General features: G+C 51.6%; 1 pseudogene; it reads left to right on the forward strand.

The window, feature by feature from the left end:
- Positions 1 to 7,017: 7,017 nt before the first annotated feature.
- Positions 7,018 to 7,727, forward strand: LOC118703052 (annotated as a pseudogene).
- The last annotated feature ends 6,051 nt before the right edge of the window (positions 7,728 to 13,778 follow it).

Here is a 13,778-nt window from a genome sequence, read left to right on the forward strand (position 1 = left end):
CAGGTTGGGTCTGATGTTAAGCATATGCAGAAAGAAACATAACCAAGATTATAATTCCAATAATGAGAAATAGGGGATGTTTAAAAATTATAGGCAATGCCCTGGCCAGTTTGGCTCAGTGTATAGAGCATTGGCCTTCAGATTGAAAGGTCCTGAGTTCGATTACGTCCTGGGTTGTGGGCTCGGTCCCAAGTGTGGGGCGTGCAGGAGGCAGCCAATTGGTGATTCTCTCTCATCGTTGATGTTTCTCTCTCTCTCTCTCTCTCTCTCTCTCTCTCTCTCTCTCTATCTCTCTTTTCTCTGAATTCAATAAAAAAATATAGTTTTAAAAATTATAGATAACAATTGCCAGGCCAGTGTGGCTCAGTAGTTGAGTGTCGACCTATGAACCAGGAGGTCATGGTTCAATTCCCGGTCAGGGCATATGCCCAGATTGTGGGCTCAGTCTCCAGTGTGGGGCATGCACGAGGTTGTCGATCAATGGTTCTCTCTCATCATTGATGTTTCCCTCTCTCTCACTCCTTCTCCCTTCCTCTATGAAATCAATAAAAAAAAGTTTTAAAAATTATAAATAAAAATAAAAACTGCTGGAGAATGAACTCATATGTTTTTCTTTTTTCTTCCAAATAGCCTCTGGACCTGGCAGCAGAAAGTGATAAAGCCAGAACTCACACCAGTTGATCTGACTACAAATGCTGAGCTGAGCTGAGTTACATTGAGAAGACGAGGCATGGAGGACACCTGAGCTCTCACCTGCATTCTGGCCTCTGTCAAAACTTAGCCTCTGTTTGGCCTGGAAACCTGAGTGTTTCTACCGGCAGAGATGAGAGTCCAGTGACCTGAGCAACATCTTAGACTGTGGGTCCTGAAATTGCATTTCCTGTGAGTGAAGGTGACTCACATCCACCTACCTGGAGTCCTTCCTGAGCACTGTGGGCTCTTTGGAAAGGACTGCGGGATCAGCTGAGATTAAACAGTGGCTGGATTGGGAAAGCCCAATGAGTGAACTAGGGTAGAATTCCTTCTCGCCCCACAAGCCTCTATTAGTCTCTTCCACTTATTTCCCACATACACACACCCACAATCCGCCCCTGCCATCAGGCCCCCAGGTACGGCAGGGCTGAGCCACATGGGTCTGCTTCATGGCAGGTGCCAGTCCCTAGCAGAGGCCCTGGGCATGCTTTCTTTTATCAGCGCGCATGGAATAGTTGAAACTTGGGTTGTGCCAAGGTGGAGAGACCCCAGACAATTGGTCTGAGAAGATGCTCTTCCCGGGAAAGCCCCTCGATGCAGGAACAGGAAGAGGTGGGATCCGAGAATGAGTGAGGAGGAGTTCTCAGAGCCTCTGGGATGCAGTCATAGGGTGGTGTGGGCAGGGACCCATCCCCTAGGCCAGTGGTCAGCAAACCATGGCTCGCAAGCCATATGCGGCTCTTTGACCCCTTGAGTGTGGTTCTTCCGCAAAATACCACATGGGGACAGCACGTACAGTGCAATTGAAACTTCGTGGCCCATGCACAGAAGTCAGTTTTTGGCCTGGGGGTGTCTATTTTGAAGAAGTGGTTCTAACGTCGAGCCACACTCAAAGGGCCAAAGAGCCGCATGTGGCTTAGGGCAGGTAGCTGACTGAAGGCCAGGAGAGTCCTCACCAGGAACTGACCACGCTGTCACCCTGACCTCGAGCTCCCAGCCCCGAGAACTGTGAGAAATAAATGTCTGTGGCTTGAGCTGCCCTATCTGTGGCGTTTTGTGTTGGCAGCCTGGGCCAGTGAAGGCAGAAGTCAAGTCTAAAACCCTGCAAATCCTGCTCCATGCTCTGCCTCCTTTGTCTGAACAGGGGGATTTCTTCAACTGCTGGCCTTGTTCATGCCCAAAACAAGAGGCCAGCAAGAAAACCCGGACTGGAAGAGGGACACAGGGGGCTCAGCACTGAGCCGTCAGCATGGGACTCCCGGGGCCCGAGGGCCCTCTCTATTGGGTGTGAAGGTCCCTTGGAGCCCACGGACTGGGACATGGCTCAGAGGAGCCCTGTGCAAGGCAGGTGACAGGAGCCAGCTACGGCGTCCCCAGGTCTGTCTGTGGGAAGCCTAACCCTTTCTGGTACGAATCCCTTCCGCCCTCAGAGAGGGGTTTCCAAAGCAAAGGGGTTTCTTGTGGGACTTTTCTCTCTGAGGACTAAGTCAGCACATCCTGCTTGGGAGTAATCAAGCACGACCTTCAGCAAAATGACACTTCAAATACAAAAGTCACTAATGTGGTGGGGAGGGAGAAAGAGCCCTGAGGTTCTCTGAGGGGGGGAAAGAGAGAGAAAGAGAAAAGTGGCTACTCCCCTGGCTTTGGGGAACATTTTAAAAGTTAAAAACAGAATTTTGTTTTATTTCTGAGATTCAAGTGTGACAAGAAGATCTCATTTAAGCATGTCAGCATCCTGATGATCAACACAGTATCCGTTGTTGAAATTCATGGCCTGGAGCTATGAAAAAATTAGACAGCCTCCTTTACATGAGTGATCAGGGAGAGAGCAGGTGGTTGGCTCCGGGTTGCTAAATTGCATTTCTCTGTTTTAGAAATTCCACTGTCGCGGTGTGGCCTGATGAGGCCCCCTCGCGCCATTAACCCGCCGCCCGGGGCCTTTGCCCTCTCGGCTCCTGCCACACTCCCCGGGCCGGCCGCCCGCAGGAGTCACGGACGTTATCTCCTTCTAAATTAAAATTGCAACTCGTTCGGTCCCATTTACACAAAGCCTCGGCTTTGACACATGCAATTACGATGAACACAAGGCCAACATGATTGCTAAGGGCTCCAGAAAGAGAGTTTAATCAGAGAACACGGAGTTGTTCCGGCCGACTTATAATTTCACTACTTGCTATTCCTTTATGTTCTTATGTGTTCAGATAATTAGATACACTGGTTCTTGCTTCCCGAGAGGCCAGAAAGGGCAAAATTCCTATTCTTTTTACATTAAAAAGATTAAATTATAATATAGAAAATCTGTAACTTTGGGTAGAAATGACAAATTCACACTACATTAATTTCAGGGCTTACAAAATGTTACCAATAATTTGTGCATTTTTTTTTTCCTTTCTTGTAGGTGCGTGTGAATTAATTACCTATCCAATTTCAGTGTCTTTCAAGTCAGCTTTCTACAGACAACTCTGAAATTAAAAGAAAATGAGGTTTGATTTCCACTCGCCGAGTATATTTGTTTCAGATGTTTAACCGTTTAAGCCTTTGTACGTGTACATGAGGACATGGATTAACAGACATGCTTGCATCCAAAACGCCATGGGACAGTGAAGTGCATGGGATGGATAACTATGAGGTGAAAGGACAATTTCAATTTGATGCTTTAAAAGTGGGAGCAGACTCACTGTAGCCCTAAAGCAGAGGTGGCTGAGCATCCTAAGCAAGCAAACTCTACAGGAGGCCTCTCCTGAGGGCTCTAGCACACGGGGCGAGGGGGTGGGGGGTTGCTAGAGGTCCAGCTCCACTTCTTTGTCCAAACAACAATGACCTGAGGCCCCAACTATGCTGGGCTCCATGCTAAGCAATGGGAAGCAGCTCTCTTGGCAAAGAGACAGTGGGCATTCTGTTCCCCATGGAGTTCTGAGGGCACTTGGACAGGGTGACCCTCCGCTAGGCCCCCAGCAGTGACAGGGGCCAAAGGAGCCGAGCCCGCATGGGTCAGTGGTTAAGCATTGACCTGTGAACCAGGAGGTCATGGATTGATTCGGGTTGTGAGCATGCAGGAGGCAGCTGATCAATTGTTCCCTCTCATTGATGTTTCTATCTCTCTCTCTCACACACACTTCCTCTCTAAAGTAGCTATACTAATAAAAGATTAATATACTAATTAGACCAGATCTGGTCCTCCTTCCGACAAAGCCACAGTGGCAGGGGCCAAGGCAGAGGTTGTCAGGGGGATCAGATTGGCAGGGAATGGCAGTTAGGAGTGATCAGACCAGCAAGGGAGCAGTTAGGGGCAATCAGGCTGGCAGGGGAGGGTGGTTAGGGGTGATCAGGCAGGCAGGCAGAGTAGTTAGGGGCAATCAGGCAGGCAGGCAAGTGAGCAGTTAGAAGCCAGTGGTCCCAGATTGTGAGAGAGATGTCCTGGATTGGAGAGGATGCAGGCTGGGCTGAGGGACCCCACCCCCACTCACCCCCCGGTGCACGATTTTCATGCAATGGGCCTGTAATATATATATATATATATATATATATATATATATATATATATATATACACACACACACACACACACACACACACACACTGAGTGGCCAAATTATTATTATCTCTGAATGCATAATAATCTGCCACTCAGTACATATCTTATATAATAAAAGGCTAATATGAAAATTCTCCCCTTGACCAGGAGTTTGACCAGCAGGCAGGCCGGCCAACCACCCATGTCCCTTCCCCCTGGCCAGGCTGGCCAGACCCCACCCATGCATGAATTCATGCACCAGGCCTCACACACACACACACACACACACACACACACACTGAGTGGCCAGATTATTATGTGTTCAGAGATCATAATAATCTGGCCACTCAATATATATATATACAATGAAGGAGAACCCCAGGTGGTGCCAGAGGAGAGATGGGACCGATGCACCTACAAACCAGATAGGGCCAAGGAGCTGGACAGGCAGGAAGGACCCTCCCTTGCAGCCTTCAGAAGGAGCATGACCCAGTGACACTTGATTCTGGATTTCTGGCTCCAGCACTGAGATTACATTCTTTTTGTGGGCTGCTTAGGAAAAGGAAAGGCAACCCCCTCCTCTCCCCCCCCCACCCCCCCGCCGCGGTGGGCTCAGGGGTGTACAGAGAGGAGTTTTGAGAGAGGGCATGCGTCTGAGCACCCCAGGCCTGCAGACCAGGCCAGAGGTCACAAATTATTCCAGTCAAAATGCACTGGGAATCCTACTAAAGGGTTTGTTTGTTTTTAGGGTCCCATTATGGGATGGTTGTCTGTCAGAGCGTCTGCATGCACACCCAAGTGTCAGCATTCCTCCTGGTCCATTCTGCCTGCCTCCATCAGGGGAGCCTCAGAGGGAGGAGGGGACTGAGGGGCAGTGCTAGGGGTTTGCACATCCTGGTGGTTCAACCGAGGAAGCTCTTGTGGGTGGGCAGTCAGGACTGGGCAGCCGGTCCAGAACCTCAGCTCCTTGGGACTCACTGGTCCTGAGCAGCCTCTGGCCAGTCCACCCAGGTGAGCACTCTGCTACTCCGCAGGCCCACTGTGGCTAAAGCTGAGAAAAATCCAGCCGCAGCCTCTTAGACCCCAAAGGAACTAATCTGCTAAAAATTCAGCTATGGATCTGCCTATTGCTGCATCCATTATTCTTGTCTTTCTATGGACCTGTCCAGGCACACGCACTGGGTAAGCAGCCCCTGGCCTTCACTCCACCTCTCCAAAGGAAGGCACAAATCAGCTCTTCCCAGCTTCTGTGAAGTGACACGGCACCAGGGGGCCATCAGAACTCCAGGCCCACAGTGGCCCGTGATTTTGAGGTGGCCTCTGGACTGTACCAACACTGCTCACTTTCTGGAGACTCACTTTAAAGATGCCCAACCCCACCCCAGGGTTCAGCAAGATCCTCAGCTGAACACAAGGCCTGCTCCTGTCACCTGCCCCATACAAACAAGGTCCCATTTGTTCACACCCTGTCCCTGCCCCCTCTCCTACTTCAGAGCTGGCTCCCTTGTCTGCCCAGGAAGGTAGGGGAGGGCAGGCACCCATATCCTCTCACCCTCTCCTCTATACTTCCTCCAACACACTTGTGCGGACACACACCTGTGAACACTTATATGCATATACGGACATCGCCACACATGGCCAGAGATGTGTTCACATGCTTGCACATGTGTACACAAAGACATGTGCACACTCAGATGCATGCAGACAGCAACACATGACCAGACACACACACGTGTTTGAACATGTGTACACACAGACACTTTTATGCATGCAGTCATACGTGACACTTGCACATCTGCACACACAGGCACACTTTCTCACATTCTTGCCCATGCTCACACACACACATATCTGATGCAGACGCCCTCTTCCAGGAGGATGGGGCTCTGGTGGGAGGGATGGAGGCTGAGTCAGAAAAGCCAGAATAGGCAGCTCCCCACACCTTGCCACCCCTTCTCTCCTTGGCATCTGCTTTGGGGCAGCCCTTTCCTGGACCAAGCGAGGAAGACAAAAGAGACCTACCCTCCTCCAAGTTGTGTCCAGCCCGGGGATCATCGTGCATGCATGCTGTTGGGGTGGCCCCACACCTAATGCTCCCCCATTCCTGCCTCACCTCTCTCCTGAGAGAGCCTGGACCTGGAGTGCAGATTCTGTCCACTAGAGGGAGGTGTTGGCTGTGATGCTGGAGCCTGGGTCCAAGGCCAGGCCCCAGGTGGATTCTATCTATGGAAACAGAGAGAAACAGCACCTGCCTTTTGTGCAGGACGCCTGCCATTGTGCTTGGAAAGGCTGGGAGCCTTCAGTCCACACTGACCCTCCCTGGTGAAGCAGGTCCTGCCCCCACACCTTCTAATTCGGCTATTCAAAGGGTGGTCCTTGTTAAAACTCCGCTTCCTGGGCCCCTGCTGACCAAATGGGATGCTTAGGGACAGGCGTGGAACCCTGCATGGACCCTGGAAGCCTGGGTAAGGTTCAGAGGCCAGCCTGGTACAGGAGCTCCCTCCCCTGTCCTGATGCCCAAACCCACCCCAGGGCTCCTGGTCCAGAGGACAGGTGGTCTGACCTCCAACCACACAGACCCCAGTTGAGAGGAGAGGAAAGGGTCCCTTGGCCAGCATCCCAGGCATGCTGTTCCCCACTCCTGCCCTGGTCCCCTCCTGGCCAGACCGTGCACTTCGAGGTACTGTGGAGGGCCGGGGGCTCTCCTCTCCTCCTACAGGAAAGGCTGGTGCCCTGCCATCACCCCCAAGGGCCGGACAAGCCCACAAGAACAAGCAGGCTTTGCAGACACCGCCACCCCGAAGCTGCCCATGACCAGCCATGGTGAACCCCACCGTGGCGAGCCCTTGGGCCGCGTCTCCATCGAGCTGTTTGTAGACCAAGTTCCAAAGACAGCAGAAAAGTTCTGTGCTCAGAGTTAAGTTTATGATTATGAAATAAAAACGAAAGTTGTCAAGGTTCCTGCTTTCACAGAATTATTCCGGGATTTATGTGCCAGGATGGTGACTTCACACGCCATAATGGCTCAGGCAGCAAGTCCATCTATGGGGAGAAGTTTGAGGATGAGAACTTCATCCTGAAACACACAGGTCCTGGCATCCTGTCCATGGCAAAGGATGGGCCCAACACAAATGGCTGCCCGTGTCTCATCGGCGCTGCCAAGGCTGAGTGATGGGATGGCAGGCACGTGGTCTTCGGCCAAATGACAGAAGGCATGCATACTGTGACGGCCACGGAGCACTTTGGGTCCAGGGATGTCAAGACCAGCAAGAAGATCACCACTGCTGACTGTGCACAACTTTAATAAATTTGACTTGTGTCTTATCTTCACCACCAGACCATGCCTTCTGTAGCTCAGGAGAGCACCCCTTCACCCCTATTTGCTTGGAATGTTCTATAATCTTTGTGCTCTTGCCAGTTTATTTGGTTCCATAATTTCCTTACCCCTTGCCAGTCTAGCTGGATTGCAGAGTTAAGTTTATGATTGTGAAATAAAAACTAAACAGTGGTCTGTCAAAAAGAAGAAGGAAGAAGAAGAAGAAGAAGAAGAAGAAGAAGAAGAAGAAGAAGAAGAAGAAGAAGAAGAAGAAGAAGAAGAAGAAGGTAAAGCACATGCATCCAGGGCCTGCTGGGCAGACTGTGGCTACTGCAGGTCACGGCTGCTGCTCTGACATATGGTTGTTTTGAGCTAACTGCATTCAAAGAACAGCAGACTCACAGGATCTCCCTACTGTCCCCTCTCTGCCTGATCCCAGATCATCGGTTCTCTTGTGAAGTCTGCACTCCTGGGACAGGACCAGACAGGGGAGACCAGCCCTATCACACAGAGGAGGAAGGTCCCAGAAACCCCCAACCACTGCCCTCGATCCTGTTAGTTCCCGGGTGTTTGCCTTCCCACAGTTTCCCAACCCTCTCCTTTGTCTTGTCACTTCTCTTAAAATCCATTCTCCTTTGTCCACATGGTATAAAATCCTTCACATCCGGCTGAAGGGTTTCTCTTCTTTGAGTAATCACCCCTCCCCACCCCACCAACCACATAAAACTGACATTAAACAAGCATTTTTTTTTTTTTTCTCCTGGGAACCAGTTTACTTTGCAGACCTGGAGCCCGGCAGGCCCTTCGGGGCCAGGGGAACAGAGACTGAGGTGTTCCCTATGGCTCTGGAGCTAAGAGCCTCTGCTACATGGTAGCCTTTATTTGACTGTTTTTACAACCCTTGGGAAATGTAAATGTCATTCTTAGGCCCTGGGCCACAGGCTGCCTCTGCACCACTTGGCAATAGTGTGTTCCATCCCCACCCACCATCACCCACACAGCAGAGTACTAACAGTGGAATTTTTCTAGGCCAGAAGGTATGCAATTTTAAAACTTTAAAAAAAAAAATTCTTCACCCCAGGATTTTTTTCTGTTGAATTTTACACAGAGTAGAAGAGAGGAAGAGAGACAGAGAGAGAGAGAAACATCAATGTGAGAGAGAGACAAACAATGACAGGTTACCTCCCGCCAGGGCCAGGGATCGAACCTACAACTGAGGTGCATGCCCTTAACAAACCTGGTACCCTTCAGTCCGAGGGCCAGTGCTCTATCCACTAAGCCAAACTGGCTAGAGCCAGTTTTAAAGCTTTTGATATGTTTTCCAAATTCCTCTCCAGGAAAATTACACTGGTTTGTGCTTTCACCACAAGTACCTGAAATGTATTCCTCTGAATATTTGCCAATATCAACCAGTATTATTTTTAAATGGGTTGCTGTTTTCAAAGGCAAAAAGCCACATTGTATCTTATATCCTTTCAGGTGATTGTGAGTCTGTTTGCACATTTTAACTTATGGTTCCGTGCAAATCTGCCTACTCATGGTGGACATTGGTCCTCTGACATAAGCCTCACAAGTCTTTGTTGGCTTTTGTTTTGCTTTAGCGTTTTTCGACTTGTCAAAGCTTTTAATTTTATGATTCAAGGAGTGGTTTTCAAAGCTTCACCTCAGAACTTCCAGCTAAACACTAAAAGGGCTCCCCCAATGATATTCCAGAGAGAACAAAACTTTTATCTGTTCTGCAAGGAAGAGGGTTCCACAGTAAAAAGCAAATAAAAAACAAAGACTTCCTCATCTCAAGATTGTTTGTCCATTTGTTATGGCTGCATTTTCTGCATTTATCCCTTATATTCACATGAATAAACACACACATACACTGAGTGGCCAGATTATTATGATATCTGAATGCATAATAATCTGGCCACTCGGTATGTATGTGTGTGCATGAATTCGTGCATGGGTGGGGTCTGGCCAGCCTGGCCAGAGGGAGGGGACATGGGCAGTTGGCCAGCCTGCCTGCTGGTTGAACTCCTGGTCGAGGGGACAATTTGCATATTAGCCTTTAATTATATAAGATATATACTAAGTGGCCATATTATTATGCATTCAGAGATCATAATAATCTGGCAATTCAGTGCATATATACAGACACACTCACACACACACATAAGCAAACACACATGTACACAAATAACACACATACACATCCTCACAGACACACACTGACACATTCACCTACACATTTTTACACACTTCCTTTGGGCTTTGCCTGGAAGCCTGAGGTGTCTTGGGGTGCAGGCCCAATCAGTCACCCTGCCATCCTAATCCCGGTGACCCCCAGGCCAGAGGAGTGAGAATGGCTGGGATGGGATGGGGTGGACCAGCAGGAGACCAGGCTGGAACACGGCAGCCTCTGGACATCCAGTGAAGAGCAGGGCGGAGGTGTGATAGATTCACAGAAGTGCAAGGGTTCTCTGGCTGAGGGAGCGAGAGGAAAAAACTGATTCAAATCTCAAACAACCATTAACAATCAAAACTCTTTATATGTGAGGTTATAAGGTGATTTTTTTTTTTTACAACATGATTTCTTATCAGATCTACCTCACCCAAACATGAGATGGGGAAACTGAAATAACCCAGGTGTAGGTGGCCTTTGATCCACACACATGCCCCCCTCCCCCAATCACTGGTCGGGCATCCACTTGAAATGCTGCCTGTCCAGTGGCTCACTTCTGTTTCCCTCTCTATGCTCCTAACTGTGGTGACGAACAGTTTTGTTTATCATCGCATCTTCCTCTTTCGTGGGTTTTCTTCTGGCCATTGGCCTTCCCTAAAAAGTGGTAGGTTCCTTTCCTAGCCCCAGTTTGCCACTCTGTTGACTAATGAGTTTGCCAACCACTGTCCTAGCCCACGTGCCTTGCAAGCACCCACCTGGGAGTTTCCCACCCACTCACTCCAGCCAGCCCTGGCCTGACTGTTCCTCCTCCAGCGGCACAGAGATTGGCAGCACCCCAGACTTGCCCAGAAGAACAGGCTGCAGGCAACCAGAATACTGAAAAGCAAGTCCCCATAATACAAGGCAGGAGGACTACAGGGCTGCCCCTGGCGGGTTGTCCCAGAGCCAAGCTCCTTCCCGTCCTAACTTCACACACCACACGAGGGCGCTCCGAGCCGAGTTTTCCCCAAGGTTCCTTTCTCCCTCGTGATTTCAAGAGGAAACCAGCACACATTAGAATTAAAGAAAAAAGAAAAAAACTGAAGACTGAGAACTAGTGATAATGGTTTAAGCTCTGTTTTAAACCTTGAACTTTAGTTCCAGCATCTCATTGTAACATTGCCCATAAAAACCATGGCTCAGAAAAACTCTCTAAAACATCAGGGATATTGTATGTTAGTTTAAAGATTTTATCTAAAAACATTTTTTAAAATAGTAAAATTGGTATCTGTACTGTTCTCTGGGTGTGGCAATCTGAGTGAATTTATTTTCTAATAATATTCTCCAGGGTCTTTTTACAATGAGTAATTTTAACAAAACCACATGCCAACGTGACTTCTGATGACTCAGGGTCACAGAAGATGGTACTGAGGAGTTCCATGACACCCTCTGAGAAGCTGTCTCTTGTCAGGGTGGAGTGACCCAAGCGACCCTTTTGGGGGTGGGGCTTGGGAACCCCAGGAGTTCCCATCCCAGGGGTCTTACTGGAGGCAGTGGATTCCGTCTCCACGAGGCTGGCTGGTTCGCCTGGGCTGCTCAGACCCCCGTAGACTCTCACCCAGAGGTGCTCTGACGTTCACATGCCCAGTTCCTAATCTGTGAGCAAGTCACCTTTGCCCCCAGAGCCTGGAGAAATGCAGACGTGAGCCACCCCACAACTGATGAGTCAGAACCCACATGCCAACATGACTTCTATTGACTCAGGGTCACACAGACACTGGGACGGAGCCCTCCCTGGGTGGGAGCACTCCATGGGGGACCCTGGGAGCTCGGGAGGTGGTGCTGAGGAGTTCCATGGAGAGGGGTCTCTCTCCCCACACAGTCACCTGCTCCCCTAAGTACCTGAGAGAGGTGTGAACTCACAGCTGCCTCTAGGCAAGACCCAGCCAGGGACCAGAATGACTTAGCTCCCCCTTTCTTTACCCATCTACCAGGGACCGGGAGGAACCTGCCCACATTTCTCAGAAGAATCCGGTCCCAGGCCTCAGGGGCTGCTGGGGACACAAGGAGGGGCTTGGAGAACTCTCCCTGTTGGTTTGCTTCTCTGAGAGCCCTTCATGTGCCCTTGAAGAGAATGTGACCAGCTTGAGTGGAGGGCTGGGAGGACGTGTTCCTGGCAGGGCCTGAGCAACGTGACTGTGGGTGCAGGTGGGTGAGCCTTGGCCGTGGGCAGAGCAGGGAAGGTGCAGGACCACTTCACCGCAAGCTGCTGAGAGGCTGGCCTTGAGCACATCCCCCATGCCCTGGGCCCCGTGCATTGGAACCTGTCATTCCAGCCAGACCTCAGGAACCCCACCAAGGCTAGGGGCCCAGGACATGCGCCTTCAGGTCAGCTCTGGCAGGCACAGGGAAGGGCTGCCCCAGGCCCTGGCACAACAACCCCACCCACAGCACGGGCATCTCTCCAGGGTGCCGTCCTCGGCCAGGATGACTGAGCTCCTATCACCACCAGATTCCTTCCCCAGTCACAGACAGCCTGCCGCCCACGCCTGGACACCACCCTCGCTGCCCTGCCCTCGCTGGAGAGCCTCCAGCCAAAGGGCAAAGCGCAGCTGGCCCCCTGCACGAGGACCGCCAGACTCCCAGGCACCGCTGAGCCCCTGAGCACCCCACAGGCACATTCCCCAGGCCCTGCCAGGAATACGTCTTCCCAGCCCTCCACTCAGGCTGGTCACGCTCCCTACAAGGGCACATGAAGGGCTCTCAGAGAAGCAAACCAAGCCCCTCCTTGTGTCCCCAGCAGCCCCTGAGGCCTGGGACCGGATTCTTCTGAGAAATGTGGGCAGGTACCTCCCCATCCCTGGTAGATGGGTCCAGAAAGGGGGAGCCACCACCACATGGCCCCTTCAAGGACTCGGTCACTTTCTCTTTCACCCAGGGAAGGGCAAGTGCTTGAAGCACAGCCAAGGAGCCCAGAGGCCTGACAGGTGAGGCGAGGTGGCCAGGGCATGAGCCGTTGATCTCCTGCCCTGAAGCTCTGGGGGAGGAAAGGCCAGGTGGTAAAATAGCCAAAATGTTCAGGAACAGGCCGGTGGGCAGAAAGTGCAGGTGCTGGGGAGAGAGCGTCAGAGGCTGAGGCAAAGCTGGGGCCAGGGAGCCCCTCCAACAGCCCTATCCCCCTCCATCCCGCCCACCCCGTGTGGACAGGAGACCCAGGCACAGCCGTACTCGCTTCCTGTGAGATCCCAGGTGCTCTGCTCCCAACAGTGGGGCCTGGGCTGGGCAGAGGTGTCCTGACAACTTGGAGACAGCAACCAAGCAGGTCTGGCCCTGTGTTTGCTGGACTCCTCGGGCTGCGGTCAGTCAGCCTCCCCTGGCCCTAGGCTCCACGCCTTAGGCTCACTTCCAGCAGAAACTGTTTCCTAAAAGCCAACGAGGCGGGGGCAGGCAAGTGCTCACACCTGAGGAGACTGTCTGCCCGGGTGCTCGCAGGTGGCATCTCCCAGGCAACCTGCACCTCCCCTTCAGTTGTATGTGGGCCCCTGGACATGGCTGCTCCCAGGAAGCACCCCTTCTCCTCCCTATTGAGCTAATGGATGCACATGGGTGTTGGGGTACCTAGCCCCGGACCCCAGGCTGGCCATGTCCCCAGAACCTTAGGGGCAGCAAAAGTCATAGGATTGCCTCTGGGCTGCCACACTTCCTCTGTTCCCTCGGGGGAGGCATATGGTAAGAGTTGAGGAAGCCTGCAGGTGGTAGTGGGGCATCTCTAGGCACCCGGGACTCAGGTGGGGTGTGTTCGGAGGATCTATGGGAAGGCTGGGGTTCTGGGAGCTGAGTGGGCCTCAGTCACACACCGGCTTCCAGGGTGCCCGCAACCCTCAGGCGTCCCTTTATGAGGAGTTCACACCATAGGCTGCTAACCCAGCCCCAGTGGGGGCTGCCTGGAGGCAGATGTTCCTTCGGCAGCTTAAGGCAGTGCCTCCAGGGCAGGTGTGGTGACTCACAAAGCTCTCCCAGGGCACCGGTCAGTCCATCACCAGCACGAGGCTCTGGCCTTGATGTGAACTTCCTGGTTTATGTCCTGTGGTCTCCTCGCTGGT

The sequence above is a fragment of the Pipistrellus kuhlii genome, unplaced genomic scaffold (assembly GCF_014108245.1).
Source record: "Pipistrellus kuhlii isolate mPipKuh1 unplaced genomic scaffold, mPipKuh1.p scaffold_m20_p_4, whole genome shotgun sequence".
Lineage (NCBI taxonomy): Eukaryota > Metazoa > Chordata > Mammalia > Chiroptera > Vespertilionidae > Pipistrellus > Pipistrellus kuhlii.